The sequence below is a fragment of the Xenopus tropicalis genome, chromosome 4, assembly GCF_000004195.4.
Source record: "Xenopus tropicalis strain Nigerian chromosome 4, UCB_Xtro_10.0, whole genome shotgun sequence".
NCBI lineage: Eukaryota > Metazoa > Chordata > Amphibia > Anura > Pipidae > Xenopus > Xenopus tropicalis.
This window is the reverse complement of record NC_030680.2, coordinates 124,043,524-124,057,141: the sequence shown is the minus strand read 5'-3', so window position 1 is coordinate 124,057,141 and position 13,618 is coordinate 124,043,524. Positions and strand designations below refer to the sequence as shown.

Sequence of the window (13,618 nt, the reverse complement as noted above, 5' to 3'; positions counted from 1 at the left end):
GAGACCCCTCAACATTTATTGTATTCTGTATTTGTGGCTAAAATTGATTTATTTTGTTTTATATAGTTCTTAGGATAAAACATTATTTGCATTTCTTTAAAAATTATAGTAGTTTTTGTGCTTGCAAGTTGGGCCTATCCATTGTATTGTGTTCCATCCTTGTATCTTAAACCAACATTTCTGATGTTATAGTTCATGTTCTAGCAATCTGACTAAGTCACTCCTTTTTGAAAAATATTGTTTACATTAGGGATATAAACTGGAGGTCCACAGACCTTTCAAGGTATTTTTATGGCACCTACCTTCCTATGACCTCCATTGACTGCTGTGTATGTCTTCATCATTATAATATATTTTGGTCAATGAACATAGATAAATATAAATATGCCTTTTTTTATGCAGTTGATAATCTAGCTGACATATCAGATAGATGATCCACTTCATAAAAAGGTATACTTATGGCTCCTACCTTCCTATGGCCTCCATAGACTGATGTGTGTGACAAACGTAGTATGTCAACTAGTTGGTCCACTGCATGGAAAAAGATGGAGAGCGTTGGTTTACATCATTGAAGCATTTATGGTAGGACATATAGGTTGACCAACATATATGTCCTCCTCTTCCTCTTATCTAATGTAGCTTAGGGTTTAGCATCCTCTTATCTAATGCAGCTAGCCTCATTTAGGATCTAAAGTGCTATAGGCCAACTCTGAGCTTTTTATTTCCAAGGCAACAAGAGTAAGGCACACAGAGCTACTTAGTAGCAGCTACTTCTCATGGTTACTAAATGCCAGAAAATTCCCTGCCATAGAAAATACTGAGAATTGCCTCTGGTAAAACACACATAGAGACAGTTATCTGTAAATGATCTGATCAGTGTTGTCTATTTCTGTAACCGTGACAAGTAGCTGCTACTTGTAGCTCTGTGTGTCTTCACACTAATGCTTGGGCAGCACTGCATTTGCTGATATTTACCCAGTAAAGGAACACTGGGCACTTCCAGAGACGTATAGTTAAATGTAATATAAGGTTCAAAGTTTGCTATAGTTCTTATGCCCTGTAGCGTTAGAGGGTAGCGTTTACTCATCACCTGTTGAAAAGCAAACATGTTATTGGTTGCTATGGGTTACTGTGCCTGGGCAATTTTTGTGCCATTTTTTTTTACAAATGGGAAAAAGGGCTTACTTGTAGTCTCTCCTGATTTTAGAGGAGGATTGTTTAGCATCCTGATGGTGATAAGGATGCTCAACAAGGTCAAGGAAAAAGCTTTCCAGTAGTTTTAAAATATGTATTTTATTGAAAACTGAAAATAATCAGTAAAAGAGAACCATCCTTATCCAAATAAATACACATAAAGTTTAATTGGAAATATTTCAACATGAGAAACTTTTACTGGCACTTCAGCATGCAATATGTAATTAGCTAATGCATTTAGCATCAATTTTGGAAAACATTCCATTTCAGAACTAAAGGATATGATTTTTTATTACACAACATAACTTTGTATGGCTCAATTAGCAGGTGTCTCTAAGGTTCAAAGTGCAGAAAACAGGCCCAAATCCTATTTTTGGCTCAGAATTCATCTTGTAGCCATGGATTGCACCTTGCACTCTTTATTTATTCCAGAGATCATACAGAAATCTCTCAGCATGTTCCATTACACAGTATGACAGGCCACGGAAAAAACTTTGCCTGAGGCATTAAGCCTCTAGTACCATATTTTTCCACTTTTGACTGGTTGACCTAACAACGCTCGCAGGACATTTGGATATTTTCATTTCCTTCCAGTTCCCCCTCCCCATTCTTTTAAAATTACTTAACACTAGGTTTCTTTCAACATTTTCCTGGTTGACATATTTTGACCTTTGTGTCAATGTAAATTATTAGCCATGCACAGCTTGATCCAGTTCTGTTTAAGTCATTTGACTTAAACAGAACTGCTCCCCCCACTGTTTAAGCTACAGTGACTGATAGTAGCTGAATTAGTCAACTAAAACTTCTATGTGCAAAACTCTACTGCTAGTTTTTTAAACATGATGTGGGACTGTTCTCAAATTAAATTCTTGTGGATGGATCTCTCTACTTACCTGTCACAATTAATGGCTTTACAAGTGTAATTTTCTACTTGACACAGTACTACCCGAAATTAAACAAACCTTACTCATATTTCTGCTGTTTTATGAAAGAAAGCAGTAGCTATAAAATGGAAAGCTGCTACTGAGCCCCCTTTAGACTTTTAGGAAGAACTGGTCAAGCAAACGCTCCAAGCAGTTGATCAACTTAAGTTCTGGACCCCGTGGATTCTACACAATAAATCCTATGAACAAATCCTAAACAAGACTCTCCAGAATATTAGACTGAATGGCTAATATCTAATTCTAGACTGCTAACTTCAGAGACTCTCTGAATTCCTCCTGATTAAATTGCTTGGGGTACATGTCTTGAAGGTTTCCTCCGTTCCCTCACTAATTGTATGTCTTCCCTTTCTTTTCCTTACCTTTCCTTTCCTCTTTCTTCTTCTCTCATTTAAAAAAAAGTTATTATGTATAGCATGGTGCTTGCTATATGTGCATTTTGTGCCAGAGCCAATGGGGTGTGGAAGTGGATAATCATGGCATCCACCATGCAGTGCAAATGCAAACCCAAACCACAAAAGCATCAACTCCCATCCTGCTGAAAGGCAGGCATGTAAACATTCTGAACACTTGCATACTACTATGCTACCTTGAGAATTACTTAAACTAATAATTTTTATTGGCACAAATGCAAGTATAAAACCCATTCTGCAATGTCAAAACATTTAAGCAGTACATAAGCTCCAACCTTACAGATGGATGTATCTATATGTTTTCTATGCTTTGTAAAAATAGTAAAGTCCTATCATGATTATTTCTGGAAATGACAGTTGAGTAACTTGGGTATGGGTATGGGTAGCTTGGGTATGGATTAGGCAGTTACTTAAGCAAAAGACATACCACACATAGGTTTCATTGAACAAAATCTCAGAATCACTGTTGTTGAATGTCTATAGTTCTATAGGCAGTTGTGTATAGGTAAGTAGTAACCAGACATAGAAGGAACTTTCTTTATGCAAGGCGAAAACTGCAAGCTGAGTCACTAACTCTGTTATTAAATATACAAGAGAAAAACAGGAGGGAAGCAATGATACATCCACTTAATATTTAAGTGAGGCAGATACAGTGATGTCATGTGTTTGAAGGTGACTTGACATTTTGCTAGAATGTTTTGTTCCATTCCTTCACTTTTGCCACCATAAACATTTGCAGCCCTCTGATACTTTCCCTTATGTTCCTTAGCTAACAGTGAATGATTTTTAATGAATGTTTTATTAGAACACGGTCATGACCTATACTCGGTCTCTTGAATGAATGAAAAAATACATTTTTGTTGTTTGTTTTAATCAATACAACCCCTATTGCACACCCATAAAATATGTATTTTACAGCAACAAGTTGGCACAGCAAAGTACTGAGTCAGACCGCTATGATTTGCCAGTTCCCAGCTATTACGAATATGTAATGTATCACAGTTGAGAAGGCGTGGCTGTCTAACATAATAACCCTTACATTCATTTAAACTTTAAAGGTAAATTTTTTATTTGCTACAGAATGTATGGGTTGAACACTGACCTGAAATGGGTCCTTAATATTACCTTCAAGTATGCTGAGCAGTATTCTAAGTCTATTTGTTTTTAGCCAGTCTATTTTTTGGATTTTTTTTACATTGTAGTTCTGTGACTCTGAGGCTTCTGTCTGGTTAATAGGGACTATTTACCTTGGTAATGAGGCAACAGTTTTGAAGTAAGAAAGGAAGAAACATGGCCTGAAAAGAAATATAAGCAATAAAAAGGGGAAAATATAACACTGCCAGATGTTAGGCCCCCCAAGTGATTGTAATAATTTACCTGATACCCCAGGCCAATGCTCCTGTTAACAGAAAACTGCACCGGCCCGGGGTTCAAACAACCAAGCGATCCTCTTCCCTCCCTAGTCTAGCTTCAGAATCTCGGGGCCGGTGCATGCAGAGGGTAAATGCTGACTTTATTATTTTAGTTCGGCTTTTCACTCTACTGCAAATGCACAAGGCGGAAGAAGGAAGAAGATCCCTTGTTATCAGGTACCCCAGGCCTAGCTCAGTAGGAACCATTTGATTTCTGCATGCCATAAAATCCTGTGTCTGATTTGCACACCATTTTCTAATACTTGACCAAAGTCAGTCTCGGGTTAAGTAACTAAAACCCAGTCCTCTTACTCCAATCTGTCTCTGTGTCCCTTTTTCTTACCAAAAAAATGTACAATGTTGCAGTTGCTAAAAGATCTTACAAACTGGTACATCTGCCCATGCTGGGCTAGTTTAGTTGTGGCTGGGCTTCTGGCTCAAGCTGTCTTGTTCTATTCTTGACCCTAGCCTTTGCTGACCTGTATCCGGCTGTTTCCTTATGGTCAGGTCTTGCTGCCTGTATAACTGTCTCTCTCTTAGGGTGAAGACACACAGAGCTACTTATAGCAGCTACAGAAATAGACAATTCTGATCATTTACTGATAATTGTCTATGTGTGATTTAGCAGAGGCAATTCTCAGTATTGTCTATGGCAGGGTATTTTCTGGTGTTTACTGCCTGTAACAAGTAGCTGCTACTAAGTAGCCCTGTGTGTCTTCACCCTTAGGGGCTGATTTACTAACCCACGAATCCGACCCGAATTGGAAAAGTTCCGACTTGAAAACGAACATTTTGCGACTTTTTCGTATGTTTTGCGATTTTTTCGGATTCTGTACGAATTTTTCGTTACCAATACGATTTTTGCGTAAAAACGCGAGTTTTTCGTATCCATTACGAAAGTTGCGTAAAAAGTTGCGCATTTTGCGTAGCGTTAAAACTTACGCGAAAAGTTGCGCATTTTTCGTAGCGTTAAAACTTAACGCTACGAAAAATGCGCAACTTTTCGCGTAAGTTTTAACGCTACGCAAAATGCTCAACTTTTTACGCAACTTTCGTAATGCATAGGAAAACTCGCGTTTTTACGCAAAAATCGTATTGGATCCGAAAAATTCGTAAAGAATCCGAAAAAATCGCAAAACATACGAAAAAATCGCAAAGTACCGATCATTACGAAAAAAACGCAATCGGACTCCATTCGACCCGTTCGTGGGTAAGTAAATCAGCCCCTTAGTGTCAGTAACTTAGGTTTGTTTGTGTCTCCCTGTGTCCGCTTTGTCCCTTCCATTTTTGTCTGTCACTGTGTCAATCACAGTATGATACCACAAAAGACTTTGTTCTATCTGCAACTATCTGCTTTTCCCTGGTCTCTCTGTCTTAGCCTATTTTCTTAGCTCCAATATTTTATTACTGCATCACAATAAGTGAGTATTGCTGTTATTATTTATAACTTACAGACTGGAATTTCAAGTCTTCCTAAGGTCCATTCCCTATTCTGAGGTCTGAAGCACAGTGTGTTTAGATGTATGACATCTGCTTATTGGAAAGTACAAATGAATTGATGATAGGAGAATGATAAACCAAAGCGGAAGAATGTTTGGTTTTTTTAAATGTCTGGAACTGTTACAGCATACAGTAGTTTATTTTCAGTTTGTTGTATGGCTTCCTTTATTTCAATACTCCTTGCCTCAGATGTGCAGGCACTTTTTGTTCTGGCTTTGGGTCAATAAAATGGAGTCACACTCCAAAGTTCCACCTACATTTAGTCTTAAAAGCTGCTAACAAAATACATAGAAAAGAGAACAGAATGGATGGTGTCAGCCCTTTTTTAGATGGCTATTTTCACAGTATGAAGTATTTGCACTGCTAAAGCATTTATCTGGTTTTCCTATTGCGGAAAAACACACAGCAGCAGTATCTTGGAGAAATGTTATTTTAGAGAAGCTGGATACCGCACAGTCCTGTGAGCTACAATATATCTGCTGTGGTTTTGGTCAATTTATTTTTTGTAGACCTTGCAGTCCATTTAATAAATGTTCCTTTCTAGAGAAAAATATCACAGCATATTTTCCTCCAGCTGCCATTATTCTCTGGATTAATTAAGGATTTGGGGAAGAATTTTATGCAAGATTAAAATAATACGTTACTGCTGTTGCACACCATGGGACTGCATTCAGAAATCTGTTCTTAAAACATTCATTTTATTAAATGGTTCAGAACATGAACAGGTACAGGGTGGTGCCAAAATCTAATCTTAATAACTGTTGGATGCCATAATTTGTAAAAAAATGTTTGCAGGATTTTCAGCCCAGTTTCATCTGGGAATTATCTCCACTATCTGCTATAAGGCAAGGTGCAGAAAAAGGCTCTCCTTAATATTTGCACTTTGAAAATATAGTTCTTTTAAAAAACCAACATCTAGTAACAGCATCTTAGGTAAAATCAGGTAGGATTGGCTGACCAGAAAAACTATCCACTGAAGGAGGTATTCTGATCTGAAGTTTTTTTGTATGTTCTCCTATGATAAACTGTCTGTTCTCATCTTTGGAGGCTAATACTTAGAGAAGTAGTATAAGAAGTAGTATTTTACTCTAAAGACACCTACAGAGTTTCCAGCTGGACAGATCCCCCTTAAACTGCACATGATTACAGAACACTAAATAGATATGGTGGCTATAGAGGATTCAACTGAAAATGAATACTGTGTGGACGGAACAGCCTTTAAGATTATTACACTAATAAAGTTACAGAGTGAAACCCATGGTATAACAATTCTTAAGAACAATTCATATTATAATAGTTATAAAAGTTGATTTCTTTAGCCCCACCTCTTATCCCCTAACCTACTGCTTCTCTACCTTCTCTACTCTCCTCTTTCTTGCTTTCTTTCTCTCTACTGCTTCTTATCTTTTTTTTATCATATTTTTGTTAAATATGGTTAGGATGTTATTTCAATTCATTGATTGGAATAAGAGCTAGCTTACTAGCACGTGAAGACTGTCAGTTTTGCCTTGGTACCCGATTTCTTTCCTGTCCATTCCTTTCATTTGCCATCTACAGGAACTTTGTATGATCTCCCCGTATCTGTATAGGTTTAGTCTGGATTAGTTTCCTCCCATGGTCCACATATAGTCAGGCAGGTAACTAGTACTGAGTCAAGTGTGAATCTGGTCTCAGGATAACTGGGAATTATATACATATGTGCCTGCAGAATTACTAAATTTAATATACATACAGATATGGGCTCTATTATCCAGAAACCAATTAAGTGTTTTAAAATATAGCAATGGTATTTTTCACAGAGTCTATTCAAGCAAACAATTGGTATTTTTGACGCTATAATCATACTCTTAGTAAATGTGTTTTTTTTAAACCTTCCAGACTGATGACAGCAACAAATGTTTCTCTGAAATCCTTTCAAATGTATTTTTCTATAACATGGAGTTAATACTAATATGAATGCTCCAGGCTAAGCAGCCAAACCTGCTTTTATACAGTGGTAGTAGAGTTTGTTGAAATCAAAGAAACCAATATATAAAGGAGTCCTCTACCCAAGAATATGGCTTCTTCAAATTTGCTTATTTTTTGTTGAACAAATAAAGGCAATGTTAAGTTTGTTATGGCTGTGATTACAAACCAGGAGCATGGGCATTGACAGCCAAGATCTGGTTGCACTCAGTTCGCTTCTTAACTTCAGTGATTACAGCAGCGATCACTGTGGTTGCTCCAACAACTGGATATATTGCAGGAAAGCATATTGGCCACCACACCATTCCTGCATCTTGGGCAAAGGTAATGAGGTAATGACGGTAATCACGGTCTGATTGAGTAGTTTAGCAAGAGTGAGCTGTGTAGGGACCCATTACTTTATAATAGGCTTTCCTCTTTAAGCACCCAGTACTTTTTCCGTACCTTTCTTTTCTTCAGATAAGGAAAAGTAGTCCATGCAGATTCTATTCTGTGTGAATCAAATAAAGCAAAAAATAAACTTCCATGGCTTTATCTTACAAAGGGTAGCATGATAAAGTCAGTTGTTCTGTTATTAGATACCATTGAGGAAATGTATTCCAGTCCAGAGAGATTTATTTTGGATCTGTTGGAATGCATATATTTTTATGCAACTGGAAATCCAATATGAAAACAGAAGCCGCTGACATAGCCTACCAGAGGGGTTCTCATTTTACTTGTTCAGTTAGGTGTTTTTTCCATTTTCACTCTGAAATTTTATGCCAGTGGAAACAAAATAAAGCAAAGATTTTGGCAGTCTTAGCAGTCACGGTCTGTTCTCCTCTGTTTTGCATACATTTGTCCATGTCGAAAAAACCTGTTAACCCCTTTCATGCTGTGAAGTTTTTAACTTGAGTGTACTTTTTTTCTTATGTGAACTGGCTGTTTTGAACTGCAGTCCCCCAGTGACCAACTTTGCAAAAAACACTTCTAACCTTGAGTCGAAGTCACCCAGTGACAAATAGTGGGCACCCTGGCATAAAAATTGTGAGACTGACAGCATTTTACACTTCACCATTGAAAGTAAATACGTGAAATGTGATTGGCTGTTGGTGGCCCCGCCCACTTTTTTCCTAACTTTGAATGGCAAATGCCCAGTGACTAACCCTGGAAAGTTTTCAACCCTGGAATTAATACCTAAATAATGGATCAGTTTAATTTAATGGGTTCTAACCCTGAACATGTAGTCAGCCAGTGACTGATTGTGTAACGTTTGGGAACCCTGACATAAATAGTGTGAGAGGCAGAATTTTAAATTTAAACAAAAATAATCAATAGGTCAAGTCTGATTGGCTGTTGGTGGCTCCCCCCACTTTTTGAAACCTAAAAATGCAGTCCCCTAGTGACCCAACATAATTAATGGAACTATTTATATTTACTATTTATTATAGAGTAAGGTCAACTGTATACATTAGGATCTATTAGCGGAATCATATGAGCTATCTCCTACATGAACTTTCCAGCAATGAAATTACTGGTTATTGGGCCCCCTTTAATTCCTGCCCCCCACTAGTTGCAGAGTCTGTTTCCTGTATAGTTACACCCCTGCTTTTCAGTAAAATGATCTGTGCGCTGGTATCATAGTAACTGGGGGCCCAAACTTGCTAATGGTGGCCCTGGCTGTGAGCAATCCTGTGTGCTGCCCTCACCATCATAATATTAGAAGCCTTGGCTTTGAGCAATCCTGTGTGCTGCCCTCACCATCATAATATTAGAAGCCTTGGCTTTGAGCAATCCTGTGTGCTTCCCTCACCATCATAATATTAGAAGCCTTGGCTTTGAGCAATCCTGTGTGCTTCCCTCACCATCATAATATTAGAAGCCTTGGCTTTGAGCAATCCTGTGTGCTTCCCTCACCATCATAATATTAGAAGCCTTGGCTTTGAGCAATCCTGTGTGCTGCCCTCACCATCATAATATTAGAAGCTTTGGCTTTGAGCAATCCTGTGTGCTGCCCTCACCATCATAATATTAGAAGCCTTGGCTTTGAGCAATCCTGTGTGCTGCCCTCACCATCATAATATTAGAAGCCTTGGCTTTGAGCAATCCTGTGTGCTTCCCTCACCATCATAATATTAGAAGGACTATGCACTATATACATGAGTATACTTTCTTTTGATCTTTATACTGGTAAAACTGGCCAAAAAGAAACTTCCAATCAAAAGGGCTTATTTACAAGTGTACACAGCAAAAAAATCAAAGAAAAACCAGCAAAATCTCTCAACTGGGGCCATGTGAAGGACGCCCACTCTCTGGAGCTGAAATTGGATGGAAGTACAGACTTACATCATCTGGAACAAATCTCAAGCAAAAAGCCGCACCTTCCGAAACATTAATCCTTAAAACATAGCTTTTATTTAAGCAAATAAAAACATTTCTGAGACATAAGGTATCCAGACAAAGGGGAAAGCCTGGTGCATTATGAACCAACCTGGTCCTTAATAATAGGTAGTTAAAACCCCACCCATATGTGAATAGCTATAAGTTACATAGAATACAATGATCACAGGAAACAATTTACATTCCATTTTTTGGTTTTAACTTTCAAGTTGTATGTAATGTATGTAAAAAATCCAGAATAGCAGTAATATCACCACCCCTAGTGAGTAAAACTATTTTATTAAACGTCACCCTCAGAGAGTTAATCTTGAGTGATATATTGGTAGTAATGTCTACCAACTGGGCTATTGCCATTTTCATTTGAAATAGCAGCAGTTTACTCCCTCATCCAATTTCAATTACCTACTACATATTGTACATGGCATTTATTACACTTTTGTACAACAAATATAAATATATTTAAACAGCACTTTAACTACTAGGACACAGAGATGTCTGCAGCACAATCCAACAAACTAATCCAAGTAAGCTGAAAGGTGTCTTTCCTTAGCAGATGCCTGAGAAAAGGGTCCAATGGAAGTGTAAAGCAGCATATTAAGCAGGGAACCATGCCATACCCTGGCCCCTACCAATAATCTGGTGCCTGCCAACTGCTGATCAGGGTTGTCCCTTCAGGTACAATGTCTGCAGTCAGTTTACAAATTGACCCAACTGACAAGGACATTACCTACTAAGTGCTGTTTGCTGTTTTCCTACCTACAATTCAAGCAACCCCACCTGGTGCACCAAGGGTTCTTAGGGACCTTGAGATATTAAGGAAGGGAATGAGAAACTGATTGAAATCCATCAGCAATAACAATGAATACAGCATAATATCAAACTACAGAAATTTCTGTTCAGGTGGATTTAAGCCCTGAGTATTGATCAGCCTCATCCTAGTATTTGTCAAGGTAAAATCTAACAAAACACAATGGTCTACAGCAGTGCTGTTCAACTTTTGTGGTACCGAGGGCTGGAATTTTTCCGACCTCCGTGGTGAAGGGCCGATAATGGAAGCTAGTTTTGACCACTCCCCTTTTTGAAACCACACCCACTTGAAACCACACCCATGTTATTGCATGACCATAGCCATATTAATGGTGGTAGTACAGCAAAAACCTGCCATACTCTGCCTTCCCTACCCTGCCTGTGTGTGCCATACTCTGCCTTCCCTACCCTGCCTGTGTGTGCCATACTCTGCCTTCCCTACCCTGCCTGTGTGTGCCATACTCTGCCTGCCCTACCCTGCCTGTGTGTGCCATACTCTGCCTGCCCTACCCTGCCTGTGTGTGCCATACCCTGCCTGCCCTACCCTGCCTGTGTGTGCCATACTCTGCCTTCCCTACCCTGCCTGCGTGTGCCATACTCTGCCTTCCCTACCCTGCCTGTGTGTGCCATACTCTGCCTTCCCTACCCTGCCTGTGTGTGCCATACTCTGCCTGTCCTATGCTGCCTGTCTGTATGGCACATACAGGCAGCATAGGGCAGACAGAGTATGGCACACACAGGCAGCCTACAGTGACACAATGCTGGCACTGCTCCTACAGTCTGCACAATAACTATATATTAAAAAACTTTTTAATTGCAGTACCACCACAGTATATGTTCTTTTTATAGTGTGCAGGGTTTATTTGTGGGTTTCTACTGCTCCTACAGTCTGAGGTGTGAACAGGAGAACAATGTGGGTGATTACAGCCTGAGCCTGAGGTGTGAACACTGCAGGGGGTGAACAATGGAGGGATTTAAAGGTGTGAACAACACAGTGGATTACATTTTTAAACAATACAGGGGTTTACAGCCTGAATCTGAGGTGTTAACCATGCAGGGGGCCAGTTAATCTCAGTACTGATACCATTTAAAGCTTACACAAAGGTAAGCCATCAAAGCAGCCAGACAGGTGGGGGGCCACACAGAGGGGGGTCGCGGGCCGCCAGTTGGACAGCACTGGTCTACAGTGTTCACTTGGGGCTGCAGGGATCCCTGCAGGGATTCCAAAGCCAAGTGTTGCAGGCCATACACTTTAGACCAAAAAGACACCCAGTCTCCAGTTCCTTTTTACATTAGCAATCTGATTTTTCACAAATATAATGTATGCATCCACCACAGAGATTGCATTCATATGCTAAGAACTTGGCTTTATCAGATTTTATACTACACATATAATTTTTGGACAATATAACGTTTGCTAGCCATAACAATTTTTGTACATTAATGGTCAGACTTTTTCTTGGAACTTGTAATAGGAGCTCAACCACATTTCTGTTGATGCTTGCTAGGATTTGCTATGTGCTAGAGGTGGCATATCTTACTTTCCTGCATGGATCTAATTTTACTCTTTGAGAGCTGCATTTCCCAGCTTTGGCCTGGTGGCAACAGATTGGCTAACTTCATTAAATCAGGAGCTCCACTAAGGAGCATGTCCTCATTTGAGCTCTGTGGGTTTTGCATGAGATCTTGGTAGGACTTAAACGAGTCTCTCTGGGCTCCTCTAGGTATGCGAGGAGAATGTGAGGTAAAGAAAGCCGATTGGGCCTCCCAAGTAGTTGATAAAAAAAGAAGCAAACTGAGCTCTAACTGTGTTTGTTTTGAGTAGTGTAGGATCTTGCACTTTTTTCTCCATGGGCTAGATATGGTGGATATGAAATAGTATCAACAGGATCGGTACTGGGATCAGAGGCAAGTAATATGGCTGAAATTTCCAATCTAATTGAGGTAGGAAACAATATCAATATTTAAAGGAGAAGGAAAGGTAAAAACTAAGTATGCTTTATCAGAAAGGTCTATGTAAATTCGGCCATAAGCACTCACAGAAACGCTGCACTGAGTCCTCTATCAAAAGAAATACATGATTTCTGGTCCCCTTTTTTGTAAAAATGATGTTCCAGTGTCTGACTTCCTCTCTCAGAAACATCCTTAATTCCCGTGGCCAGAGTCTTTGTGCACATGATCTGCCTTCCCACATACACATCTTTCACATAGTTTGTTTCCTGGCCTAGCTTTTCACATTTAGAACAGCGTTTTAATGAACACTGAGCAGCAAAGTGTTTGAGGTCCTCACACCAGAAACACCTGCTTAACTGCCCTAGATATAAAATAATCCCTGTATCCCTCCTTATAAGTTTGACAGGTATACTTAAACATGATTGTGCATCCAGAGTTTGTGACTTTAAATACCTATTTCACACTCTGTGCCTCTTTAAGAGACCACATTACAGTGGCACTGTAACTTAAAAAGATTATTTTTCATCACAGTGTGTTTAGAGCCCTGACTTAGCAGCACTATTGCATAGATCTCCGTTCAGCCTGGCAGAAGGTTGGGGAGTTTGCATAATTTGTGATATCCTTCGCTTTTACTTCCTTCCCCGGTCTTCTCTTCAACAGCTTCAACACATATATATATATATATATATATATATATATATATATATACAGGTATGGGATCCGTTATCCAGAAACCCGCTATCCAGAAAGCTCCGAATTACGGATAGCCTGTCTCCCATATACTCCATTTTAATCAAATAATTCAGATTTTTGAAATTGATTTTATTTTCTATATAATAATAAAACAGTACCTTATATTTGATCCCAACTAAGATATAATTAATCCTTATTGGGTGCAAAAGAATCCTATTGGGTTTAATTAATGTTTTATTGATTTTTTAGTAGACTTAAGGTATGAAGATCTAAATTACAGAAAGAACCCTTATCTGGAAAACCCTTGGTCCCGAGCATTCTGGATAATGGGTCCTATACCTGTGTATATATATATATATAT

At 38.9% G+C, this 13,618-nt stretch overlaps 1 protein-coding gene across 1 annotated transcript in view; it reads left to right on the top strand.

Annotated features, from left to right (window-relative positions):
* cenpp (centromere protein P) overlaps positions 1–13,618 on the top strand; it is a 139,662-nt gene that overhangs the window by 86,465 nt on the left and 39,579 nt on the right. The window lies entirely within an intron of this gene.